Genomic DNA, 27,372 nt, shown 5'->3' with positions numbered 1-27,372 from the left:
GATTTATAGAAGAGATGCACTATAGAGCTAAAAGTCAATCAGTCAACAAAGATTTATTGAAAAGTAAATTGGCAAAATAAGTAAAATAAAACAGAAAATTAATATGTTGGAGGGGGTACAGGAAAACTGGTATATTGATTCACTACTGGTAAAACTATAACTTGCTTCAGCCATTCTGGAAATCAATTTGGAATCAGCCCCAAAGTCACCAAACAGTATATACCTATTGACCAAGGGATACCAATACTTAAACTATTCTCTAAAGAGATAAAAACAATAGTTTTTTTAAAGTCCCCTTTGAAGAAGAATATAGCAGAAGTGTAAGCTGAGAAGGTGCTCATCGATTGGACAACTACTTGTTGAACAAATTATAAAATAGGAATGCAATAAAACGCTATTGTTCTGTAAGAAATGAAGAAAGAGATAGTTTGAGAGATACCTGGGCAGATATGTATCAATTAGTCAACTGAAGTGAGCAGAACCAGGAAAACAATTTATGTTATAACATCAATATTGTAAAAATAAATAATTTCTAAAGGACTTGGGATCTCTAATGAATATAATGGTCAGTCATGATTCCTGAGTATTGACAATGAAAAATACTTAGGGCTATTACTCAGAATGAGAATCAGTTATGGATATGGTCAATAAGGGATTCTTTTCTTTTTCTTTCTTTTTTTTTTTTTACTTTGTTATGTTTATATAGAGGTCCATCCTTCCTTCCTTCCTTCCTTCCTTCCTTCCTTCCTTCCTTCCTTCCTTCCTTCCTTCCTTCCTTCCTTCTTTCTTTCCTCCCTTCTTTTGTTATTTCTTTTCATCCAGTGGGTGAAGGGAAGAAAGAAGGAGAAAAAAATGTAAATGCTTGGCAATTGGCAAAAACATTCCATCTCTGCTGTGTCTGCCTTTTGAGGGAAGAATTAATTAAATCAGTAGGAAACAGGAATTTATTCTCCTGCTGTGCTGGTTTGACTTCTATCTCCTATTACGCACTTTCCTGTCTAATCTCAGGCCTTCAGAGGGAAGAGTAGTGAAGTGGAACCTCCCACCTGAGCAGGTGATGATGAGGAAACTGAGGCCAACACAGATGAGTGGCTTGCCCAAAGTCACACAGTTAGTAAGTGTCTGAGGCTAGATTTGAACTCATGAACATGAGTCTTCCTGATTCCAAGTCCAGCGTTTATGCACTGTACCACTTAACTACCCCTTGACTCAGAGAACTTGATTTCAGTTTCTAAATCTGCCACACGCTGTCTATATGACCTTGGGCAAGTCACGTAAACATTCTGGGTCTTCAGTGTCCTTACATGAGGAGGCTGGTTTAGATCTCTCCCCTAAATCCTTTGATGTATGTACTCCCATAATCCAGGGTTTACAACAATTTCCAGCTTTCCCCTTCTTTTCTATTACATTCTAAAAATGGTTTTTTAAAATCTTTCTACTGTATCTGACCTCCATGTAAGACTTTGTGACACTTTCTTGAAATCTTTATTTCCTTCTTCTCTGCTGGTGGTATGAAAGAATATAGCCCCTTGATAAAATAATCTCTTTTCCTATTCATCGATCTTCACCTAAATGCAATATACCATGGTTATTCTTCCAGGTTCCCAGACTTCTTCACATAAGCATATCTTTTCAATATGCCTCTTTATATATTCTATTCCTTTTGAAAGAAATAGACACTTCTAGACCTTTCTTCTAGTCATAAATCCTACCAGACCAACACTCCATTTATGTCTTTAACTACACTGTTTGTGTTCAAGAACTGATTATCCCTACATTTGAAGCTTTGGTTTGTTTTCTCTCTCACTTGCCTTCACTATAGACTTCTGTTTGAAGAAAGAACATGTTTGAAGGTTAAGATGATAAATCTTTTTTGAAGGCTTTATCTCTATTTTTTCAAGGGATTATATTTCCTCCTCCCATCGTCTAAATATAATTGTTTCCAACACTCTGTCCTCATCTTTTTTCCCTTATTGTTTGATATTCCATCCTTTCTCATTAACTTCTATGACATAAAAAACAGAACCACTAGCTAAAGCCCCAGAATTCAAAACAAATATTCAAGAAATATTTATCACACATTTGCTATGTGCAACAAAATATGATCAGTGGTGGAAACATAAAGACAAAATATGAAGCAATCCTTGAACCTTAGGAGCTTACATTCAACTGAAACCTAGAAGCAGAGAGTTCAAATACATATATCATCCTCAGATTAGCCCCTTCTTCAATAACAAAAACCTTACTTTATATAATATACATGTATACATGTGGTATGTATCTACCTTTCTATCTATTTATCTATCTCTATTTCAGTCACTTTTCTCCCTAAAACCCTATGATGAAGGCAGTGTATTATCATTTCCATTTTAAAGATGGAAAAACTGAGTCTTTGCTGGGTTAAGTGATTTATCCATAATAGGCAGTTATTATCTCAGACGATCAAGGGCTTCTGATTTTTAGCTTCAGCACTCTATCCACTATACTATATTGCTGCAAATAACACATGAGCTTTGTTTTATAATTTATTTTTAGTTTTTACATTCACTTCCATAAGATTCTGAGTTTTGAATTTTCTCCTTTACCATCTGTATAGCCAATCATGGCAGCACATCTGAGGACTGCTACTACTATGTTTTCAAGGATCTAATCCCATAATATAATGAACTCTCTATTCAGTAATAAGCTACACATTGTTCAATAAAATAAGACATAACATTCATAACAACATCCTTAACAACATTCGTAATTAAAACATATCATTATATATGTGTGTGTGTATACATTGTTTAATAAAGTAAAGCACAACATTCATAGCAACATTCTTAAGTAAAATATATCATTTTATATATATATATGTATATATATATACACACACATTTATACACGTACATATATATGTATACTTATACATACATACATACATACATTTCTGATTGGCTAAAGGCCAATCCAGAAAAACGGCAAAGATCCTACCTTGCTTGCTGTCACACCATCTCCTCTCCCTTTCCCAAGATGGCATACAATATTATGTAGCCTCTACTTATACCTTCATATTACACCCATTTTCAGATTGGTCATGATGTAAAGAAGAATTAGAACTAATGGGAAGAATCACAAGAAAGAAGAAATTAAACAAAACAACAAAAGGAAAAGAGAGCAAATAATATGTCTCCATCTGCATTCAGACTCCAAAGCTCTTTCTCTGGATGTTGATAATATTTTCCAGTGTGAGTCTTTTGGAATTGTCTTAAATCCTTGAATTGCTAAGAAAAGCTAAGTCTTTCAAGGTCAATCATCACTCAATATGGTGGTTACTATGTCACGTGATCTTTCTTTTAGGACACAAAACCTGATATTATTGGAGTTATAAGATTAGTGATCTGATGGGTGCCTAAAACTGCCCCCTTGCCTTGCAAAATTCCTACATTTCAAGAGTCCATTCTTGTCTTCTTATCTTATCAAGTGTGCCTGTTCTTTGTTGACCACCCTGAGGAAAATGATCCCAGGACAAAATTGTTCTCTCTGTATCTTTTGTAGAATAGAAATCCCTTATAATAGCTTCTATTTGTCCAAGTTTCACTCTGGGTATTCAGTTAAAATCAATAAAAAATTATTATTGTTTAAATAAAATGTAAGCTCCTTGAAGGGAGAGATCATTTCCTCATTATCCTTGTATCATTAGTGTCTAGTATAGTGTGTGGTCCATAGTAGAAACTCAATAAAACCTTGTTAAATTGAATGAAATTGAGTTATATTGAGCCAGCTTGGATAATTAGGCAAGAACTCTATGCAAGGCACCTGTTTGGGTGGTTGGGATGCAAGGACAGAACAACAAATCACCCTTTCTCTTAAGAGACTTCCATTCTCCTTGAATTAGGTTGGGAATTGAGGGTGAGGCTTAACTTAGTCAAATTCTTTAAGAGGGCAATGACATCCTAACTGTGTAGCAATGAATTGAACCTGGTGTGCCCTGTCCTTGTCCTTTTCAGCTACAATAAATGACTTGTTTTGGTCATTTGCTTTCAATGTTTTCACATTTTCTTAAGATATCTCAGTGTGTCTTTTTATTCACACAAAACTCACTTCTCATGCAAATCTCTTTCTATAATGGATTCTTACCAGCCATTCATTTTTATAGACTTTTTTATATGGAAACATACTGCAAAGGTGTTTTATTTTGTTCCCTATAAATCATAATGGTGAGTTGATGTCTTTTTTTTCCCAGACACTTTATCTATTCTCATACATTTCCTATCGACATTAAATCAAGCAAATGTTTACACTTTTTGATGGAAATAAAACACAAGGAAACAATACTTTTGTGTATGCTAAGGTAGGCTGACTAAATGAATCATTAAGAAATGGCCTTGAAGACACATTGAAACAGCAGCCAGATACTAGTTGAAGATAAAGTTGGAATATACATATGTAAATTATGCAAATAGAACTCCATTGTTGAAATCATGTTGTTTGGAGTCATAAAAGGTTAAATACTATTTGTTTAATTTTTTTGCAACTTAGATTTCATTGCTTCTGTTGAAAGTTTCTACTCATTCTAAATTACTGTAATTTCAAAACCTCAGCAACTGTGTCCTCCTATTCCCCAAGGCAAAAACTGTAGGTAAGATATACAAGGAGACTATAAGCCAGCCATCAACAAAACTGCCATGTCAGTGAAGTTTGATTTCAACCACTCATATTTTCTTTTCATCACCTTTATTTTTTATTGTGATACCTCCTTTTTTTCAGGGACTCAGTCCGTTCCTGTTGATCTTATGTTGCCATGACTCACACTTATGGTAGTGCCCCATCTGAGATCTCATCTCACTGGTAATAACGTCCAATGATTCAGACCTCCTTGACCTCCATTACAATAAAATTTTAGTCAATGGAAGGATAAATGAGTCTACAAGGTCAGGTAATGTAAGTAGAAGCCAGGGTGGGTTGAGTGACAGTGTTGTATTAGCTTGATTATATCACCTATAAGCCAATTGCATCATCTGATAGTCATTTAGTGTATAATAAGCCTCTCTCAAATCTCAAAATAAACTAAATAGCATATGAGTAGCAAGTATTTATTAATAGTCCAAACTAGATATCTTTTTGGTCAGTACTTAGCATGATGCCTGATACAAAGTAAGTAGCCAATAAATGTTATTGATTGATTCATTGATTGATTGGTGAAAGTTGTGCTCATACATACTAGGATATGTAGTGGCTTGGATACTACCTGAATCTTTATCAGCCAGGAAATGCATGGACACGACTTTGTATCTTCAGCAGGGGCAGCCTAGTGCTGAAATACAAATGCAAAACTTATATGTTAAACAACATGGTTCAACACAAATGTAACATGGAGCAAATTTATAATAAGAGTAAATTCATAATAGGGCTTGAACATTACTGCTAAGTTAAAAGTGAAGGTTTGAGTGGATCTCATTTTTCATATTTTATGGATAATAGAAAATATTCAAGCTGTCCGACAAGATAACCATATATTATTACTACTTTCTTTTTTGTATAATCCTATGAATAAAAAATTGGGCCAGGTATGCAAAAATTAAAAACAAAACAAACAAAGAATCCTCCAAATAATATCTGTCTCTTAGTTCAACTGAACTTCCAAGGTTCTATAGTAATAATGTCTCCTGGACTAGCACAAGGATATTCAGGGGGTTATCCATCTAGGCACAGAAATCTAGGTATATGAATCCAGAAAGAAGATACAAATCTAGGAGACAAACCATAATGGAAATGATGGGTGAGTCATGAGTGTCACATTAAAAGTTCCTTATAGCCCCTTAAGGCAGGGACTATGTGTTCTAAACATAGTAGGGATTTAATAAATGCTAGCTTTTATAATACACCAACGCTGATGATTTGTAGGAGTGGAACTCCAAATGCAATGTAATTGATAATGGAAGAGTTAGTAGCAATTGATCAGAAATAAATACAGATACTCACTCACATACACACACGGCCGTACACACTGATTCACTGATTGGGAGAAAACATTTTTTCTTTAAAACAAATACAGATCTGTAGAAAAGTACTACAACTAAATATTTTCTAATTTCTTGTTATTTGCTGCATTGCAAGAGAGTCAGAAGGAGCCCCACAAGAGTAATTTAATATTCCTTTAATGTTCTTGGTTTTCTTTAAAGATACCAAGGCTGGAGAAAATCTATTTATATGACTTTTTGATATAAAACAAACCTGAAGTCTCAATATTTCCTATTGATTATAAAAACTGGAATCTTTTGTCTCTAATAATTTATTCAGGGTAGTAGGTAAATCATGCTGCTTTGACATTAGACTAAAGAATATTTAAGAATATTTAGAAGGTTATGAGAATGGTATTTGTTTTTTTTTCTCCAAATTATTATTAGTTGTGTAATTTAATATTCCAATGAATCTGTGACCTTTCAGGTGTGAATCTTCTCCTCCCCCGCCCCCCCAATACAGCCTCCAACCTTCCATACCTCCTTGTCCTTGACAAAAAAGTTTCCATAGATTATATGGATATTTTAATGTTACATGGTTACCATGAACTTAAGTTGTCCATATGTTAGACATTACTATTTCTATGTGATCAGCAGATCTTTTTCTAGTCCCATATTTCATGGTTGATATCTTTCATCCTGTTTTCCCTATAGAAGTCATGGTTGATTATATTCTGGAGGCTATTTCTGCCTGCCAGAAGTCTATTCAGTATAGATTCATCTGCTGTTTTGATTGTTTGAAAACTTGCATGTTCAAGAATTTGAAGCCATATAGTATCACCAGATTATTGGTATTAAATTATATTTTTATTCCAGGCCTTGTGAAGAAAGTTGAAAAAAAATCCAGCAAAATTGCCCCAGCACAGTCAAGGCCATTCTCCTCTTCTTATTCGATTCTGAGTCCAGATCATTTTCCATAAGCAATGCCTAAAGAAGACATAAACACAGAAAGATAAACTCGGTGTGCCATCCAGCCATTTTTCTCATATAGTAAATAGAAATGTTACTCAAGAAAATGGAATCAGGAATACTGTCTGGACCCACCCTGCCTGTTTTTCTCTCATATTTTTCATCAATGGTATCTTCAATTTGTAAATTGATGATTTTTTGTAAACATTGTATATAGCTGAAATAATGGGTATGTTAATGATTACTGACGTCTTCTCAGTTATCTTTAAATGAATATGTGTACATATTGTCCCAAAAGATAAATTTTTAATTGAATTATTTTATTTTTTTCAGTGTTTAACAATCACTTCCATATATCTTAGATTTTTCCACTCCTTCCCTCTTATTTCCCCTTCCCTCCGCACTCCTCCCTAAGATGGCATACAATCTTATATACTACGTTACTATTAAATGCATGTTGCACAGAACAATTAAAATGAATGGGGAAATCCATAAAACAAAACAAAATATAATATAATACAAAAGAAAACGGTCTGTTTCTATCTGTGATCCAATTCCATAGTTCTTTCTCTGGATGTGGAAGGTGTTTTGCCTCAAGTCCACTGGGAATTTTTTAAATCCATGCATTTCAATGAATTACTAAGTCTACCAGAAAAACTCCTTGCACACTGTGGTTGTTTCTACGTGCAAAGTTCTCCTAGTTCTGGTCCTTTCACTCAGCATAAGGTCATATAAGTCTTTCCAGGCTACTCTGAAATTTTTCTCTTCATCGTTTCTCATGGCACAATAGTATTTCATTACATTTGTACCCCACAACTTGTTCAGCCATTCCTCAATTAATGGGCATCCTTGTGATTTCCAGTTTTTGGCCATCAAAAAGAGAGCTGCCATAAATATTTTTGTACATGTGAGACTCTTTACTATTTCTACGTTCTCTTTGGGTTAGAATCCCAGAAGAGATATTACTGGGTCAAGGGATACGCACATTTTTGTTCTAAACTGATGTCCAGAATGGTTGGATCAGTTTCACAGCTTGATCAACAATGAATTAGTGTTCCAACTCTCCCACATCTTCTCCAACATTTATCATCTTCCTGTTTTGTCAAGTTAGCCAATCTGATACATGTAATGTGTAACCTCTAATCAATAGTGATTTATAGCATTTTTTCATATGATTATAGACAGCTTTAATTTCTTCCTCTGAAAATTCCCTGTTCATGTCCCCAAAAGACAAATTTAATAGATGCACCCACTAAAATAACTGGTTTAATTGTTCTTCTGTCAGTGTTAAGTAAAACACAAAATAGACATACATCACTAAAGGCATTTACTACCATCATGAAGAATATCCCAATCTATATCAAAATAGAGAAAAACAAATTCTCTATATACTGCTCCATATATTCTATATAAGCTGCCAGATAATTTTTTAATGTTCTTGTGCTGCTTATATTGATCATAGAGCACTGTAGAACTTTCTCTAATTCTATATCTTTTCAATCTACAAATTGATTCTAATGCTATCCTATATTTTTACATAAATATTTTAATATAGAATTAATATATCTTAATATAGAATTGGAACTATAAAGTGGTTACTCTGGCTATGATCCTTTAGTTTAACTAGTTTTACAAATGAGATCAAAGAAATTCAGTGAGATAATATAATTTCCACAAGACCATGAAAGAGTTGGATGGAATGGCTATGTTTGAACCCAAGTGTTCTGGTTATAAATCCATTTCTTTTTCTCCTAATACAAGAAATCTCTGGGTGCTAATACTTTCCTTTGTGAGATTATATGTCATTTACTTGGTGTATGTATGTGTATGTATGGATGTATATGTATATACATATATCTATATGTATACATGTACACATATGTATAGTTATGTACATGTTATCTCATGCTTTCCCAGTCACCAGTGGAATGTAATAAGGCTGTGTGCTTGCTTCCATGCTTTTTAGCATACTGTTTTCAGGCATGTTATCAAATGCTTTCAATGAGGATGAACATAGCATCAAGGTAAGATACCTTACTGATGGTAAACTCTTCAACTTAAAAAAGTTACAAGCAAGACCAAAGTAGAGGCAATGTTGGTGCATGATTTTTTGCTTGCAGATGATTAGGCACTTAATGCAACCTCTGAAACTGAGAAGCAACAAAGTGTGGATTAATTCTCTGATGCTTGTGATAATTTGACTAACAATTAACACCACGAAAACAGGTGTTCCACCAGTCAGCACCTTGCCATCCACATGAGCCATTGGTTACAACAAATGGAGTAACTTTGAATGCCATGGATAAGTTCACTCACTTTGATAGCATACTTTCCAGGGATGTACTCATTAACAATTACGTTGACACATGGATTGCCAGAGCTAGCTCAGTGTTTGGGAGGCTCCAAAGGAAAATACGGGAGAGAAAAGGTATTAAATTGACTTCCAAACTAAAGGTCTACAGAGCCATTGTGCTGACCTCATTGCTGTATGCCTGTGAAAGCTGCACAGTCTGCCAGCACCATAAAGGGAAACAATTGCTTCCATTTGAATTGTCTTAGGATGATTCTGAAGATCACCTGGAAGAATAAGGTACCAGATACTGAGGTCCTTTCTTGAACTAAATTGCCAAGCATTCAAACTATGCTTCAGAGAATGCAACTCCAGTGGACTGCCTACATTGTTCAAATGCATAATATATGCTTACCAAAAAGATGATTTTATAGAGAATTCACACAGGGAAAGTGTTCTCATGATGCTCAGAAGAAGCAATACACGGATACTCTGAAGGTCTCCCTTAAGAACTTTGAAATTGATTTGTGACAAGGGAGATACTGGCACAGGATCACTCAGCATGGTGTGCCTATGTCAGAGAATATGCTGTGCTCCATTAACGATGCAGAATTGAAATGACTCAAAAGAAACCAGCTCAAAAGAAATAAGATGTGCAAATTCAGAGAACCCATCACAAATATTCACACAGACTATTTGTGCCCCTCCTGTGGTAGAATACTTCCAGCTCATATTGTTCTGATCAGCCACAGTCGGACACGCCGAAACTTGATTCTAGTGTGGTGATGTCATTGAATCCTCAAAGAACAACAACCTTTTCCTCTATTAGAATGTATACATGTATACTCTGAAAATAGGGGCCATGTTTTTGTTGTTCTTTGCGTCTTTACTGCTTAACACACGGCTAGGTATAGTGGAAGGGCTTAATAAGTGTTTTTTTAATTGAATAATACTACTTATTTCAGTTCAAAAGTAGTAGTGTACTACTTTTGAGTACTACTCAAACCACTTTTGAGAAACATATTCATATTAGTAGCAAATCAACTAATTATGTTACTCTTAGTTATCCTTTAAAAAAAACTAAAATTATTGACCTATTTTACTACACAGATGCAATTTTTTTTTTTAATTTGGGGATAAGAGCAAAGTCAATGAAGAAGTCACAAATATAGGTGGGAATAATTTTCCAAATATTCAACTAGATCTTGATAAGATATAGAGAGAACTGATGCAAGTTACAAGATCAACATTCAAATCCTTCCTAATTCTTACTACCTGTATGACCTTGGGCAAGTTACTGAAACTGCCTATATCTCATGCATAATATGAGAATCATAGATTAGATGCCCTCTGAGCCCTTCTAGGTCTAGGTTAATGATTCTATGATCTTATGATGTTGAGATAAGATAAAATATGCAGAGTCTGTAATATGAAGATCTTTAGGTCCAGGAGGATGAAATTGGAGATCATTGATCTACTCCTTTCTGTCACCTACATCATGACAGATTCTAGAATACATCTCCATTCCTTTGATAAAGGATGATTAAATTGTCCAACACAGCAGAATTGAGCATTGATGAGAAAGAAGACAAATTGCTTTATAGAGAAATATAGGATATCACTCATTTTGGTTGGAAGGAAGAAGAGAAAGCTTGCCACAGTGCAGAGGGAATGGTTTACAAATGAACACAAAGTGCCAGAGAAGGTAAGTATGAAGTGGGAATAATGGGACATTTTTAGAGCATAACAACCTTCCAGTGAAAGAATATACCTAGTAAACTGAAGACCTTCTTTCTCATATCATCTTTATGCAAGGGAAGACATATGCACACCTTAAGCAATACCTACTGTTTGTCATGTAACTGTTGTCCTTCTTATTGACATTTTATGAAAGTAATATTTTCCTCTCAGTCTTGTTTCTCTAAACTTGTTTCCATGACATTTTGTTTTTGTTTTGCCTTGATTTATCTTCTGGTTTTTCTCTGTTAAGTGATTGAAAAAAAAAAGATTCCATATTGTTTAACTTCTAAGGTACTAAAGTACTTTAAGACAACATGTAATTACATGACATTTCCTCTACAGCTTTAGCTCCTGACTTGAATAAACTAGGGCTTGCTCCTAGACATTCCTTTTTAACAAATCTACAAAGTAAAAACTATTCCTAAATGATTTTTTGCCATCATTCTCTTCCCTACTTTTTTTTTCTTTTCTACAGCTGTGAAGTCAAACACAAATAGGCATGATAAAATGAACAGGTATGTCCACTGGATAACAGAGCTCCAGAGATGTTATCCAAGAACTTCAGCATTGTTCCTGGCTTATAGCACCACAAAGACCACTCCTACTTCTCTGAATATGATGGAACTAATCCTTATTTGGTAGTAGGGCTATAACTGTCCTTCCTCAATAACAAGTACAATATTTTCCCATGTGACCTCCCAACACTACCACTATCCCCCAGGAAATCAGGTCCACCAAGATTTTGTTAAATTTTCTCAGGCTTCAGTGGAAAATTTAATAAAGTATTTATCCTTTGATGGCTAGAGGGATAGCAGCAGACCTCTCTGTTGTCACTTATATCCTGCTTAACCTACTCTTATCTCTCTAGCCAAAAATCTGTGGTATGAAATCAGTTTCCTTTTCTTCTCCAGCTTTTTCTTTGCTGTTTTCCTTCCTTTTCTCTCTGTGGGGAGCTTTCATGGCTGATGCTTTTTAGAGAATAGATTGTATTTTACTAAAACAAAAATAATAATATAAAAACTCCTTTTAGGCAAGCAATTGTTGACTCGCTTATAACTTACAGTCTCAGAAAATTCCCCAAGACACTGAAACGGTAAATGATTTTCTGGGGATCTCAGTGATAAGACAAATTTTCCTAAAAAATTTAGTTCATTTTTAAGCCATTATATCTTAAAACTGAAACAAAGTTTTGGGGAGACCTCATATATGTTGAACACAAGACTCATATTCTATGAAACCAGTCTACTATCTACTATATTATTTAATAATGCTAATAAATGAACAGTGTAAATTTTAAAAAACAAACAGAAAAGAGTAGAACAAAATAAAGGATAAAATAAAAGAATACATTGGAAAAGTATTCAAATGATAATAGCATCACAGAATTAGAGCTAAGAAGAGTTCCTAGAGATCCACACTGCATGGTGGAAAGAATGCTGAACCTGGAGCTTGGACTGAATTCAAATCTTACTTTGACATCTTAAGGGCATGGCCACTTCACTAAATGTCTGATGCTTGATTTCATCCTTTGCAAAAGATGATGTTAATTTGACAACAGTAATACTTGCAACGTTATTGTGAAAATAAGGCAGTTTTTAGGTAAAGCACTTCACAGGTCTTAAAGGGCTGTATTATCAGCCATTATTATGTTAGTAGGTGAGAAAACAAAGGCCTAGATTGATTAACAGAATTTGCCTAAATACAAGAAGGTTCAGCAAATGGGTGTTTGTATCCCAGGCCTCTGACTCCACAGATAGTGTTCTTTCCATTATGCCAAATGGAATCAATTGTCATCTTATTTCTAGGACTATTTGGTGCCCTTTGCCAAGCATGGCATACATTTGCCGTGGTTTCCCTGTGTTTCATCTCCAGAATGAAAGCTGATGAATTCTGATGTAGGAAGGGAAGTAGATGGCAAGAGACTTTTCTTTTCAGTCTCTTCTTTAGACCTGAAACATCATCCCTTCCAGTTATTCTAGTCATAGCTTTCTTCAAACTTCTCTTAGTGACATCGATCCACTTTCATAGGTAGGTATAAACCTAGTGAATTTTGGTAAGAATTTTTCGTCTTTTAGCTCTGCAATCTTTCTGAGTGCCCAAGCCTGGATGCCTTTTTTGTGTTCTCATATATTTGTCCTGCTCATGGAGTTTGATCAATGGCAGTCAATGTTTCACAGTGATTTGAAAGGCTGATTTCAAAATGAATGAATTGCTATTGTATGTATCTGAGAAATATACAGTTCAAGAAACCTATGTGGGTTTCTTGACAATGTTTGTTGTTGTTGAATTTTTGCAACAAATTATATTTTCCATTGAGTTCACATGAAAATTATGTAGGCCATGACTTAAAAAAAATGGCTGCCATCAAACAAAATACTAAACTTAAGAATTTTAGTCAACTATAAAAAAGCTCACTGAATGAAAATGAACAAGAGTTGTAGTGAGACAATAACAATAATAACCGATAAAAAGTCAGTACTATTAGCACTGTGAGTACTATATAATATTGGAAACTGTGGTTATTTCTGATTCTGTTTGAAAAGGCAGAAGTCTTAATCCATTTCTAGAATATTAAGTTATCTTAACAACAAAAAAAATTCTCATAGCTCCTTTGAACAATTCCCTCTCTATTCAACCTTCCTTCCCTCTAAACCCCTTCTCCCATTCTATTTTCAAGTTTTGCTCATGTAAAATATAAAGTTCAAGTTCATAGCATAGGCTCCCTTTGTACATATATATAGAGAGAGCCTATGCTCTGAACATACATACGTGTTTATATTTATATGTGCACATACATATACGTATACACATGCATGCACAAGTATATATATATATAGATATATGTATATGCATATGTAGGACAGTAATCATAGCAATTTACATTTGTATAGAACCTAGAATTTTAGGATAGCTTTTCATAGACTTACTTAGAGTTTGAAAAAAAAGAGAGGTCTTCTAATGTCACTTCTTTATTTTAGAGATAAGGAAACTAAGACTCAGAAAATTTAAGCAATTTGCCCAGGTTATAAGGGGCTGAGTCACAGTGTGAACCAAATTACAGACTCATAGAGAAAGAAATTTAGTAGCTACCTACTCCCCCCTACCACCTTATCTTTTAGTGGAGGAAAAGGAAGCCAGGGATGTTAAGGCCTGAAATAGCAAATGTAGTGCTCTTTCTATTCTGCTATGCTCCCTTTCCACAGAACCACCCTGTGGTGATTGTTATGCCTATCATAAATATGAGAAAAATGAGACTCAGAAAAAAAAATTGGAACTTTTTCAATTCAAAAAGCTGGCAGATTAACCTAGGTCTCTTGGCCCTGAATCCAATGATCTATTCACTATACCATAATGAAAGATAAACATAATAAGACATGTAAAAGACAGATCAAGAAATATGGAGGGACTTCAATGATAGGATAAAGATCTGGGATTAATTCAATAGGAATTTGACCTTTTGGATGGAGGAGCATTCCAAGTTGTGTTCATTCATTGCATGGCATGGATAGCTGATGTTGTTTGGTCTCTGGGTGTCCTTTCAGTCCTAGATATATGAGTCTATGACCTATGAACTCGGTTGACAGCAGAGTTTGGAATGGGCATAGCTGGGGATGGGAGAGAGTAAGACAGGGATCTGGAAGAGGGAGGTCAGCTACACTGTGAATGAAGACAATGGAGAGAAATGGTTTGGGTTATTCAGGTTAAATATGCTGACTTCCACAGTGACTCATTTTTGAGTTCACATACACACATGCACACACATACACACACCATCTCTTTTCATTATCTGGATTATCCAAACAATTAAACCTTTGTAGCCTTGATCTTAGTAACATTCTTGATTGGTTTTGTATCTCAATTCACAGTCATTTAACAGTGTAAATGAGTCACTCTACCTACTCCCCTACTGTGTATGAATATGTGATATGAAATCTTCATTTGAGATGAAAACTGGCAAAATATAGTACTACCAGACAATCTCCTCCTAATGACCCACCCATTTCTGACAAAAAGGAATGCACAAGAACTTAGTTTAACCCAATTTGTTTCAATGGTCATGAAGGTGACTGAACTAGATGTTGTGGAGTACTCAGAGCTTAGTCACACATTGAAAAAATCAAGGTCATCCACTGCCTCTCAAGCCATTGCCAATCCTCTTAATTTTTGTCTTAATGCTAGAGCTGGATGACTTTGGAAGAAAGAGTGAAGCTGACAACTTTGTGCAACACGGTCTCACTTAAATCCAATTTCTCTGTGAGTCAAGACGTCACCCTGTGATATCATTGGTCCTCTTTGAAAACAAAGGATAAATAACAGTAAGAAGAATCTATAGCAAGAACCTGAGGCCAGGACTGGGTCTAATTAGGTAGTTACCTCTTCAGAGGTAGAAAAGAAAAGCCACAGGGAATTTTCAAGTCTCTCCCAGTAGTCTTGGTTTTTTATGGTTCCTTTGGAGGACATGGAGATTTCCACAGGATTTAGACTGTCATATTCCTTCTAATTCAGTGTATAATCCCCTGGCCATAATGACAGTACTCTGGCCATCTTTTCTATCCTTCTCCCACTTAAGCCTAAGCTCTGTCCCTGAGATCCTTGGATCTGATAGGTTAGTTTTCAAATTATCTGGCTGGGAACCAAATTTCTGTATCACTTTTTATACATTTTCAAACCCTCCTACTTCTCTGTCTCATTCTAACTCCCCTTTTTGTTATAGTCCCAGTGCTTAATACAATGCTTAGCAGCTAGTAATACATTTAATAGATCCTTTAAAGGTATATATTGACATATTTTGTCAATGTACAAACAACAGAAATATTTAAAAATAAAATACATTTGAAGTTGAGGGATTTTATAAGGAAGGAGAGAGATTTCAGCAGATATTTTCTCATTGGGTTTTCATTTCTGATACTACAGGCAAGAAACTAACAATTAGTGAATTCAAAAGTTTCCATCATAGCAGATAGGGGATACTTAGGGTGGGGAAAAAGGCATGATATGAGTATCAGACCTCTGGAGTGGAGGAGAGAGTGAAAGTAGAGCCAGGATCAAACCTAAGTTGTCTTTCTTCTATAATCCCCATCCTTTCAGTGAGTCCACCATTTAGAGAGGACTGGGGTCCAATAAGCCTATTCAGATCTCAGATGATAAGGCTTTTGATCCCCTTATCCATATATTTTATATAAACAAGTCTTGAAGGCCCTTAGTAACCCTCTGATATTACTTTCTACAACTTGGGGAGATAAAAAGCAAAGTATCTTTAGGAGAAGGAAAAACAAGAGCCAAAATTTCTCTGGGAATTGACTTTTCCCATCTTAAATTTCTGCCTGCTAAGCCACAAGAACCTCAGGAGTCTGCTCCAGTTAGTGTCTTTTTAATGGTGGCAAACTCACAGGTAAACAGAGAATTGACTGAACATGATAAAGTGGGAACAAACCTATGGAGACATAATAGAAAGCAAAAAAGAAAAGTCAAATAGAAAGCAAAGCCAGTCAAGTAACTGAAAGCAGCACAGTGACTCATCCTGAGGATGAACAGTAACACTTCTGGCTATTTCAATCTCTCTTTCTTGCTGTATTAGAAAGAATGTGGATTTAGAATATACAGGAATCAAAGTCCTCTTACTTGCCACTTATATGATTTGGGGCAAGTCACTTAATCTATTTTGATTTCAAGTTTCTATATTATAAAATGAAAGGTTTATTTCTCTTGGTTCTAAGGTTCCCTTGGATCTAACAGGCAGTGAAACCACAGAAGAATAAAATTCAAAAGAAAGCAATCAGATTTGAGGCAGTTTTGGTACCTTGTCAAAGTGAAAGTCTATTATGTTAAAAAAAAGATTTTTATTTTTTTATTGTGATTAAACAAACATAAATATACAAATATCCAAAGAACAAAAAAAAGAACTGAATATGAAACAGAACTTTTTAAATCCTAGTTTTTTTCTTATTAATTATCCCTTCCATAATATTTTTTCAAATTACATGTAAAGATAGTTTCAACATTTACTTTTACAATATTTTGAGTTCCATTTTTTTCTCCTACTCCTTCCCCCTCCCCAAGACAGTAAGCAATCTTAATAGGCTATACATGTGCAATCATATTAAACACATTTCCACATTAGTTGTATTGTGAAAGAAAAATCAGAATAAAAGGGAAAAATGAGAAAGAAAAAACAACAAAAGAAGTGAAAATCATATGCTTCTATCTGCATTTTAGACTCCATAGTTCTTTCTTTAGATATGGTTAATATTTTGTACCATGAATCTTTTGGAATTGTCTGGGATCATTATATTGCTCAGAAGAGCTAAGTCTATCATAGTTAATCATCTCACAATGTTGCTGTTGCTGTGTACAATGTTCTGATTTTGCTCACTTCAATCAGCATCAGTTAATATAAGTTCAGGTTTTCCTGAAATCTGCCTGCTTATCATTTGTTACAGAACAATAGTATTCTATTATATTCATATACCACAACTTGTTCAGCCATTGTCCAATTGATATCCCTTCATTGTCTATGGTATCTTTTAACATCATGTAGCTTCCTTCCTTATCTCTTTTAATTGCATCTAGTTTTGCTTTTGCTTTGTCTGAGATCAGAATTGCTACCCCTGCCTTCTGTTTTTCACTTCAGTTGAAGCATAATATATTCTGTTCCAGCATTATACTTTACTCTGTGACTCTCTTTGCCTTCAAATGTGTTTCTTTTAAACAACATATTGTATGATTCTTGTTTTTAACCCACTCTGCTATCCACTTCAGATTTGTGGAAGATTCATCTCATTCACATTCACAGTTATGATTACTAACTGTGTAATTCTATCCATCCTATTCCCTGCCCCCCCTTACATGTCTCTCTTTCTTTTCACCCTGTCCCTCCTCACCATAGTTTTGTTTCTGATCACCATCTCCCTCAGTCTGCCTCTTTTCTATCAGCAGCCCCATTTCTTTTCCTTTTCCTCTACTACTTCTGCTATTCTATCTGCCCTCCCTTCTATCCTCCCCTTACCTATTTCTTCCCTCTTTCCCCCCCTACTTCCTTATGGAGCAAGATAAATTTCTATACTAAATTCAGTGTGTGTGTGAGTGTGTTATTCCCTCTTTTGAGTCAAATCTGATGACAATAAGGTTTAAACAATGATGATTCCTTCTTTCCCTCTATAGTAATAGATCTTTTGTAGCCCTTCATGTGATGTACTTTACCCTGTTCTACTTCTCCTTTTCCTCTTCTCCCAGCACAATTCTTTTGATCACCCATTTTTTATATCATCACATCAAACTTATATCTTTTTTTTTTATTAATTTTTTTATTTTTTTAATGTTTAACAATCACTGCCATACAATTGCGATTTTATCCCTCCCCACCCACCCCCCACTACCTCCCTCCCTCCCCACGACTGCATACAATTCTGTATAGATTCTACATATACTTTCCTATTGAGTATATTTTCACTATAGTCATGCTATGTAGTCAGACTAAGATAAATGAAAGAATCCGTATAACAAATCAGAACATGATACACAAACAGATACACATACACAAACATGATCTGATACATTATGTGAGTGACTTCCATATTTCTCTCTCTGAGTGTGGAAGGCATTTTGCCTTGAGGTCCACCATTGGGATTTTTTTTTTTTTCAGAAGTTCTTGTGTTATTACAAAAATCTAAGTCTACCAGAAAAAACTCTCACACACTGTGGTTGTTGCTGTGCATAAAGTTCTCCTGGTTCTGATCCTTTCACTCAGCATCAGGTCATATAAGTCCTTCCAGGCCTCTCTGAAGTCTTCTTGTTCATCATTTCTTATGGCACAATAGTACTCCATTACATTCATATACCATAATTTATTCAGCCATTCCCCAATTGATGGACATCCCCTTGACTTCCAGTTTTTGGCAACTACATAGAGTGCTGCTATAAATATTTTTGTACATGTGGGACCCTTTCCCATTTTTATGATCTCTTGGGGATATAGTCCTAGTAGCGATATTGCTGGGTCAAAGGGTTCAAACTTATATCTTTAACCTTTTATCTATGTATATTGCTTCTAACTTCTAATCAATAGAGAGTTACAAGAACATCTTCCCATGCAGGGAAAACAGTTTTCATCTTATTCGATAATATTTTTTTCTCTTTCCTGTTTACCTTTCTAACCTTTTCTTGCATCTTGTATTTGAAGATCAAATTTTCTGTTCAGCTCTGGTCTTTTCATCAGGAAAGTTTGAAAGTCCCTTATTTCACTTAATGTCCACCTTTTCCGCTGAAAGATTATGCTGGGTAATTGATTCTTAGTTGTAATCCGAGATTCTTTGCCTTCTAGAATATCATATTCCAAGGCTTCTGGTTGTTTAATGTAGAAGCTCATAAGTCCTATGCAATACTGACTGTGACTCCTTCATATCTGAACTGTTTCTTTCAGGCTACTTGTAGTATTTTCTCTTTAACCTGATAATTCTGGAATTTCTCAGCAATATTCCTTGGCATTTTCATTTGGGAATCTCTTTCAGGAGATAATCAGTAGATTCTTTTAATGACTTTTATTTTCCTTGACAATTTTTTGAAAGATGCTGTTCAAGCTCTATTTTTTATCATGACTTTCAAGTAGTCCAATAATTCTTAAACTATATCTCCTAGATCTATTTTCCAGGTCAGTATTTTACAGTTTCTTTTATTCTTTCAGTCTTTTGATTTTGTTTGATTTATTCTTGATCATTAGCTTCCACTTGGACAATTCTATTTTTTAAGGAATTATTTTCTTCAGATAGCTTTCATACCTCTTTTGCATTTGGCCAATTCTACTTTTTATTTTTTTCTAATTATGTAAATATTTATTTAATATTTTATTTCCCCCAGTAACATGTAAAAACAATTTTAACATTCTTTTAAAAACTTTGAGTTATAAATTCTTTCCTTTCTCCCTCTTCCATTGAGAAGGCAAGCAACTTGATATAGGTTATATATATATATATGTACACATGTAAAACATATCCACAATAGCCATGATGTGAAAGAAAACAGAGATAAAAAAAAAACTCAGGAAAAATAAAGAAAGTAAAGAAAAAATATACTTCTGTATTCAGATACTATCAGTTCTTTTCCTGGGGATGGATAGTATTTTTTATCAGAAGGCCTTCAGAGTTGTCTTGGATAGTTGCACTGAAAAAAAAAAAAAAAACAAAAGAAAATGTAAAATGCCTCATTGGAAAAACAACTGATCTGGAAAATAGATCCAGGAGAGATAATTTAAATGATTCACAGCTGATCATCTTACAATACTGCTATTATTTTGTACACAGTGCATATTTCACTTTGCATCAGCCCATGCAAGTCTTTCCAGGTTATTGCAGTTTGCCACCATAATCACAAACTACAACTTGTTCAGGCATTCCCCAATTCATGAGTATCCCCTCAATTCCTAATATTTGTCCCCAGAAAAGAGTTTCTATAAATATTTTTTGTACATATAGGTCCTTTTCCTTTTTTTTAAATCTCTTTTGTGACCTAAACCTAGTAGTGATATTGCCATGTCAAACAGTACACAGAGTTTTCAGTTATGCTTTTAAAGCAGTTATTTTCCTCAGTGGATTTTTCTTCCATTTAGTCAATTCTGTTTTTTAAGTTGCTTTCTTCAGACAAATTTTGTGCTACCTTTTCTAAGTTGTTGACTTTTTTTATATAATTCTCCTTCATAACTAATTCTCATTTTTTATGAATTTTTTCTTTCTACCATCTCTTACTTGATTTTTAAGATCCTTTTTGAGGTGTTCCAAGAGAGTTTCTAGGGCTTGTGATCAAATCATATTCCCCTTTGAGGTGTTACATGTAGGCATTTTTATGTTGTCTTCTTCTAAGCTTCTTATGCTGGGGGCCAGGGGCCTGGTCACTGGCTTTCCTTTCCAGGGCCTCATGTGCGGTTTGCCCAATGTAATTAGGGTAGCTCATCCTTACGTATTGTGTGTGGATTCCTGAGCTCCCAGTTTGCCTTCTGTGCTGAGTCTGGAGCCAGTATGGAGCCTCACTACTACCCTGCTGAGCTAGGACTAAGGGACCCCAGTTACTGATCTGTGCTGGGACTAAGAGCCTCCCAATGGCTTGCTTGGACATCATCTGCACTGTGCAGTGCTCCCCTTTTGCCCAAGTGAGATAGACATTTCCTGAAGTCCTTCCAAGTTATCTTAAGCTTAAAAATTGTTTCACTCCCTCTTTTGATGGTTTCTGTTGCTGCAGAATCTGTTTAGTGCTTTGATTTAACATGGTTTCTGAGGGAAATTGGGAAGAGCTCCAACAACTTCCTGGCTTCTCTCCACCACCACGTTGGCTCTGACCCCCTACCAATCTTCTAAAACGATATTTTTTAAAGAATGTCTTCCATTTAACAAGGTAGGAACAAAATATCTGTTTTTGTCAACCTCTAAAATTTTTGTTTTCTTCTATGTATTTTAAATATTATATTCGTGCTCTTTTTCTCCTTCCTTTCTAATTTTCCCTTCTTTCTTTTGTTGCTTTTTCTTTCTTTCATTTATTGTTTTCTTTCTTTTTCTTTTCTCTCTTTCTTTCTTTGTAACTTCTTCTTCCTATGAAGCTACACATTTCTGTTCTCCTCCCACTCCCCATAAAAGTCCTCTTTTGTCAGGAAGCATGGAGAGCACACAGAACAGCCCAGGAAGCTTGGAGTGCAGCCAGACTGACAGGGACAAGACCCTGAACAGACTTCAGGGAGCCACCTGCAGAAGCAGTTCTCAGATTGCTCAACCCACAAGTGCCACAAACAGCTTCAAAGGACAGTGAGAGGGCTCAGTCACCCAGGAGAGGGGACTGTGGTCTGGACCCCAGCAGCAGTCACTGCAGCTGCAGCTTCCATTTTTGGAGCCCTCTGCCTAGAGACCCTGGGAGAATTGAGCAGCCGATCTGAATCTCAGCCCTGAGCTTGGCCCTGATAGAGAACTCAGTTACTCAAGTAACTGAATAGGAAAATGCCCCCAAAAGGGAAAAAGAATAAGACAATAGAAGGTTGCTTTCTTGGTGAGCAGGTATTTTCTTCCATCCTTGTGGATGAGGAAGAACAATTTACATCTTCAGAGGAAGACCTAAAAGTCAAGGCTTATACATGAAAAACATCCAAAACAAATATGCAATGGTCTCAGGCCATTGAAGAGCTCAAAAAGAATTTTGAAAATCAAATAAGAGAGGTAGAGGAAAAATTGGGAAGAGAAATGAGAGTGATGCAAGAAAACAATGAAAAGCAAGTCAACAGCTTGCTAAAGGAGACCCCAAAAATGCTGAAGAAATTAACACCTTAAAAATATACTCAAATGGCATAAGAGGCCCAAAAACCAATGAGGAAAAGAATGCTTTAAAAAGCAGATTTAGCCAAATGGAAAAGGAAGCTCAAAAATCTCACTGAAGAAAATAGTTATTTAAAAATTAGAATGGAGTAGATGGAAGTTAATGACATTATGAGAAACCAAGAAATCACAAAACAAAACCAAAAGAGTGAAAAAAAAATAGAAGATAACATGAAATAGCTCATTGGAAAAGCAAATGACATGGAAAATAGATCCAGGAAAGACAATTTAAAAATTATGGGACTATCTGAAAACCATGATCAAAAACGTGCCTAGAAATCATCTTTCATGAAATTATCAAGGAAAACTGCCATGATATCCTAGAATAAATATTGAAAGAATCCCCCACTCACCTCCTGAAAGAGATTCAAAAAGAGAAACTCCGAGGAATATTGTAACCAAATTCCAGAGTTCCCAGGTCAAGGAGAAAATACTGCAAGCAGATGGAAAGAAACCATTCAAGTCTTGTGAAAATACAGTCAGAATAACACAGGACCTGCCAGCTTCTACAATAAGGGATCAAAAGGCTTGAAATATGATATTCCAGAAGTCAAAGGAACTAGGATTAAAACCAAGATCACCTACCCAGCAAAACTGAATATAGTACTTCAGGGAAAAAAAGGGTCATTCAATGATATAGAGGACTTTCAAGCATTCTTGATGAAAAGACCAGAAATGAAAAGAAAATTTGACTTTCAAACACAAGAATCAAGAGAAGCATGAAAAGGTAAACATAAAAGAGAAATCATAAAGGACTTTTGAAGTTGAACGGTTTATATTCTTACAAGGAAAGACAATATTTGTAACTCTTGAGACTTTTTTTAGTATTTGGGTAGTTGGAGGGATTATACACATACACACACATGCACACATGTATACACACACATATAGACAGAGAGCACAGGATGAGTTGAATAAGAAGGGATGATATCTAAAAAAATAGAATTAAGGGGTAAGAGAGGAATATATTGGGAGAAGAAAGGGAGAAATGGAATGGGGCAAACTATCACTCATAAAAGAGACAAGAATAAGCTTATTCAATGGAGGATAAAAGAGAGGAGCCAAGAGGGGAAAAAGTGAAGCTTAACCTCTTCACATTTGGCTTAAAGAGGGAATAGCATGCACATTCAATTTGGTATGACAATTTATCTTATACTGCAGGAAAGTAGGGGAGAAAAGGATAAGCAGGGTATGGAGGGATGATAAAAGGGAGGGCAAATGGGAGGAGGGAGCAATTAGAAGTAAACATTTTAGAGGAAGAACAAAGTCAAAAAAGTGAATAGAATAAGTGGGTGGCACTATAGGATGAGGGAAATATAGTTAGCCTTTCACAACACGACTATTACAGAAGTCTTTTGCAAAGCTACACATGTATAACCTACATTTAATTGCCTGCCTAGTCAGTGTGGATGGGTGGGGAAGGAAAAAGGGAGAAAAGTTTGAATTCAAAGTATTAAGAATGAATGTTGAGAAATGTTTTTGCATACAACTGGGAAAAAAGAAATAGGGGTAATTGGGTATAGAAATATATTTTGCCCTACAAGAAAGGGGAGAAGATGGGGATAAGAGAAGGAAGGGGTGTGATAGAAGGAAGGGCATATTGAGGGAAAGGGTAATCAGAATGCAAGGTATTATGGGGTGGGGGAGGGGAGAGGTGAGGAGAAAATTTGGAACTCAAAATTTTGTGGAAATTAATGTTGAAAACTAAAAATAAATAAACATCAAAAATTGCAAAAAAAGAAATAAATATAGTCAAATCCTCATAATCTTCATCTTAGTGAAGCCTAGAGGTATTGTAAATCATTGATGAAAATATTTAAATATTTTACATGTATAACCAGGCTTTGCACATGCCCAGATCATCTGGCATTGTGGGGTTCATGTGAGAGATGAAGATTCTGTACTTCAAGGAGAAGACATCATTAGTTCTCCTATCATATGTGTGGTAACAGTCTTTTTCAATTGCCTGGTAACCCGATCAGGCTGCATCTTTATAAACTGCCAGTCCAGGACACTCTCCTTCTCTTACCCTTTATATCCAGAGGTGGCGAAGGTTACATTCATCCACAGCAAAAACTTCATAAACTAAACTGGGAGTGGGGGTTAGAGAGGGGGCAGTTAACTTTACCTTCTCCCTTTTACTCTGTGGCCCAGAAAAACCTATGTTGGTCTGTTTCATTTTTCCTTTTCAATTTTAGTTATAGGTGGTAGAATTCCTATCAGATCAAGAGTCAAGAGCCACAGTGATTTTGGAGTCAGGATTTCAGGACTAACGTGCAGTTGGCCTGGTAGGGAAGCCCTGAGAAGCAAGAACTTAGGGATGAAGTGGAGCTTTGGACTTGAAGTACGGTGGGTTGTATTATATAGGAACTGAGCTTAATTATAAACCTAATCCCTTTTCTCAGAGTATGAGGTGTGGGGATTATGTCCCCTGGTGTTGGGAGGAGTATTTGTATGTTTATACTTGTTATATTTTTGAGGCAAATATTCCTTTGTAAATGTTCAACTGATTGTTAAGTGGTTGAATGGAAATGAGGAACAGGGTGCCCCATACAATTGGGAAAACATCATCCATGGAGGCTAAAGCCTATAGCAGAAAGCCTATATGCCCCAAATCCCTTCAATGAATGGGATGGGGTTAGAGAGAAATGAAATATTATATACTTAATCTTTAGGGGAGGAGAACAAGGATAATCACTGTAAAAAGTAGTTGTATTTCTCCCAAGCTAAAAAGAAATCTTTAAGTATGACTAAGTTGCAGAAGATAGAGTGGTTGTAACCACAAATATATATTTTTTTAATTTGTCAGATTTTGCACAGAATTCTCTACTATGCTTTCTGTGACCTTAGCAAAACCATTCTCTCTTTCTAGACTTCTGTGCACTTATCTGTAAAATGATGATGCTGAACTTCTAACATCCTAGCTCTTAATCTTTGATGCAATGATTTCAAACAATAGGGGCCATCTTTCCTATCTTCCTTTGTTTTGAAAAGGTTTCAGGGATACTGAGGACAAGTAAAAAGACAAACAACTGGGTGAAGTTATGGATCCATTTTTTGTTTATTTGCTTTTTTGCCTTAGGTATTACAGGAGATGGAGCTTCTCAGTCATACCCTGGGCAACTTAAATTGCACATTTAAAAGGTTACTTGCCTCTGTGGTTTTAATCATTTTCAATCACATCTGACTCTGTGAACCCATTTGGGGGCTCCTTGTCAAAGCTAGTGGAGCAATTCACCACGTCCTCTAGTTCATTTTGTAGATGAGGAACTGAGGTGAACCGGGTTAAGTGACTTGCCCAGGGTCACACAGCTAACAAGTTTCTGAGGATGGATTTGAACACATGAAGATGAACCTGCCTGATTTCAAGCCCAGTGCTCTGTCCTTTGTTCCACTTAGCTGCATGATGTACATAAGTTTTACAGAAATCAATCAAAATTCTTTCTGATCTAGTAAGCCAGGTTGCCACCTGGCCTTGTTGAGGAATAGCTAAAAGTTATTTCCCTGTCTATTAATATTTGATTGCAGTTACCTGGTTATTTTAAGTCTTGAATCGTAGCACCTCCCCCTCAGTTAGGCCTAGGCTTAACTTAAATTTAACCAAGGACCTTTATATTCTTCCTCCAAGCGGAAGTACAATTGAACCAGCCACTTGGATGTTAAATATACAGTAAGAAAGATGTTTTATTGAAAATTATTTGGAAATATGGAGTTCATTGTACATTCTTTTCTAATAATATTTTCTTATGATGCTTTAAGCTTAAATTTGGCATATTATTTTGCCCTCTAACTTCACAAGCAATCTATTAGCAAACTGGACATGTAGGTACTGAGTGTTCCCAAGGAGCAACATTTCTTTTTGGTTTGTTTGTTTCTGGAACACTGCATATTGGAATGTCATCCCATGTCATGGCTAATAAGTTATAAGCTACTAGACTCTCACCTTGGAAGCACTGACTTCGTGTTGATTTATTCCACTGAGAAAAGTTAATAGACAATTTGTTCTCAGTAAGTGTTTTATAATCATGAGTGGCCAGATACTAGAATTTTGATTTGCAAAAGAATGAATGAACTTTTAATACAGAGTTGCAGCTGGACATGAATGTATTTGAAATATGCATTATAAGTGACTTTTAATTAGGACATTCCTATGAAAAGTAAATTTACTCAGTGGTGCCTGAGAGAGTGATTCATGGTGGCCAGGCAATAGAGATCACAAAATATTTTGCCTGGTTTCTGTAAAACTTATTTGTCAGTTGATTATATACTTTTTGCTTTCTTCCCTCCTAGTGTTATATTTGTGAATAATTAACTGTTATTTCCCCTAACCATATAACCTCCTCCAGGACAGGGAATATGTCTCATACTTCTCTTGCAGAGCACATAAGGTGATATTATACTAAGTCCAGTGACTGAGGTCTCAGAACCCTCACTTATTAAAATAAAATCAGGGTCCTTTGAGACTGTGAAAGGGGAAATAGATAAGCTGACAGCATTATGGTGATGTGTATGGGGAGAGTTACTGCCTAAACTTCAAAATTTTCAGAGATAGTATAAAGAAAAAACTGTGTTTAAGTTCCATAGGGGAAGATTTAGGGCTACCAAGAAGTAATCTAAATAGCTCTTTGAAAATTAAAATTAGCCCTCATGGAAACTAAGGATTCTGTTAGCAATCAAACTATAACAAAACAAAGCTAAAGTCTGAAAAAAAATGAGAATATGAAATATTTCACAGGAAAAATAATTGACCTAGAAAATAGATTGGGTTTGGGGTGGAGCCAAGATGGCAGAATAGAAGCAGGGATCTACTACAGCTCTCCCTCAACACCACTCAAAAAACCAGTAAAAAATGACTCTAAACAAATTCTAGAGTAGCAGAAACCACAAAATGACAGACTGATGCAAATTTCCAGCCCAAGACAATCTGGAAGTAATGTACTAGGAGAAAGAGAAAAGGAGAGGTCAAAAGGAGTAAATCATCTCATAAAAGAGGAAAGAAAGAGCTTTTACGTGGAGAGAAGAAGGGGAAGATGAGAGGGAATAAGTGAACCTTTCTTTCATCAGATTTTGCTTCAGGTGGGAA

Source organism: Notamacropus eugenii, chromosome 5 (assembly GCF_028372415.1).
Source record: "Notamacropus eugenii isolate mMacEug1 chromosome 5, mMacEug1.pri_v2, whole genome shotgun sequence".
Lineage (NCBI taxonomy): Eukaryota > Metazoa > Chordata > Mammalia > Diprotodontia > Macropodidae > Notamacropus > Notamacropus eugenii.
The sequence above is the reverse complement of the archived record's forward strand: the minus strand, read 5'-3'. Positions refer to the sequence as shown.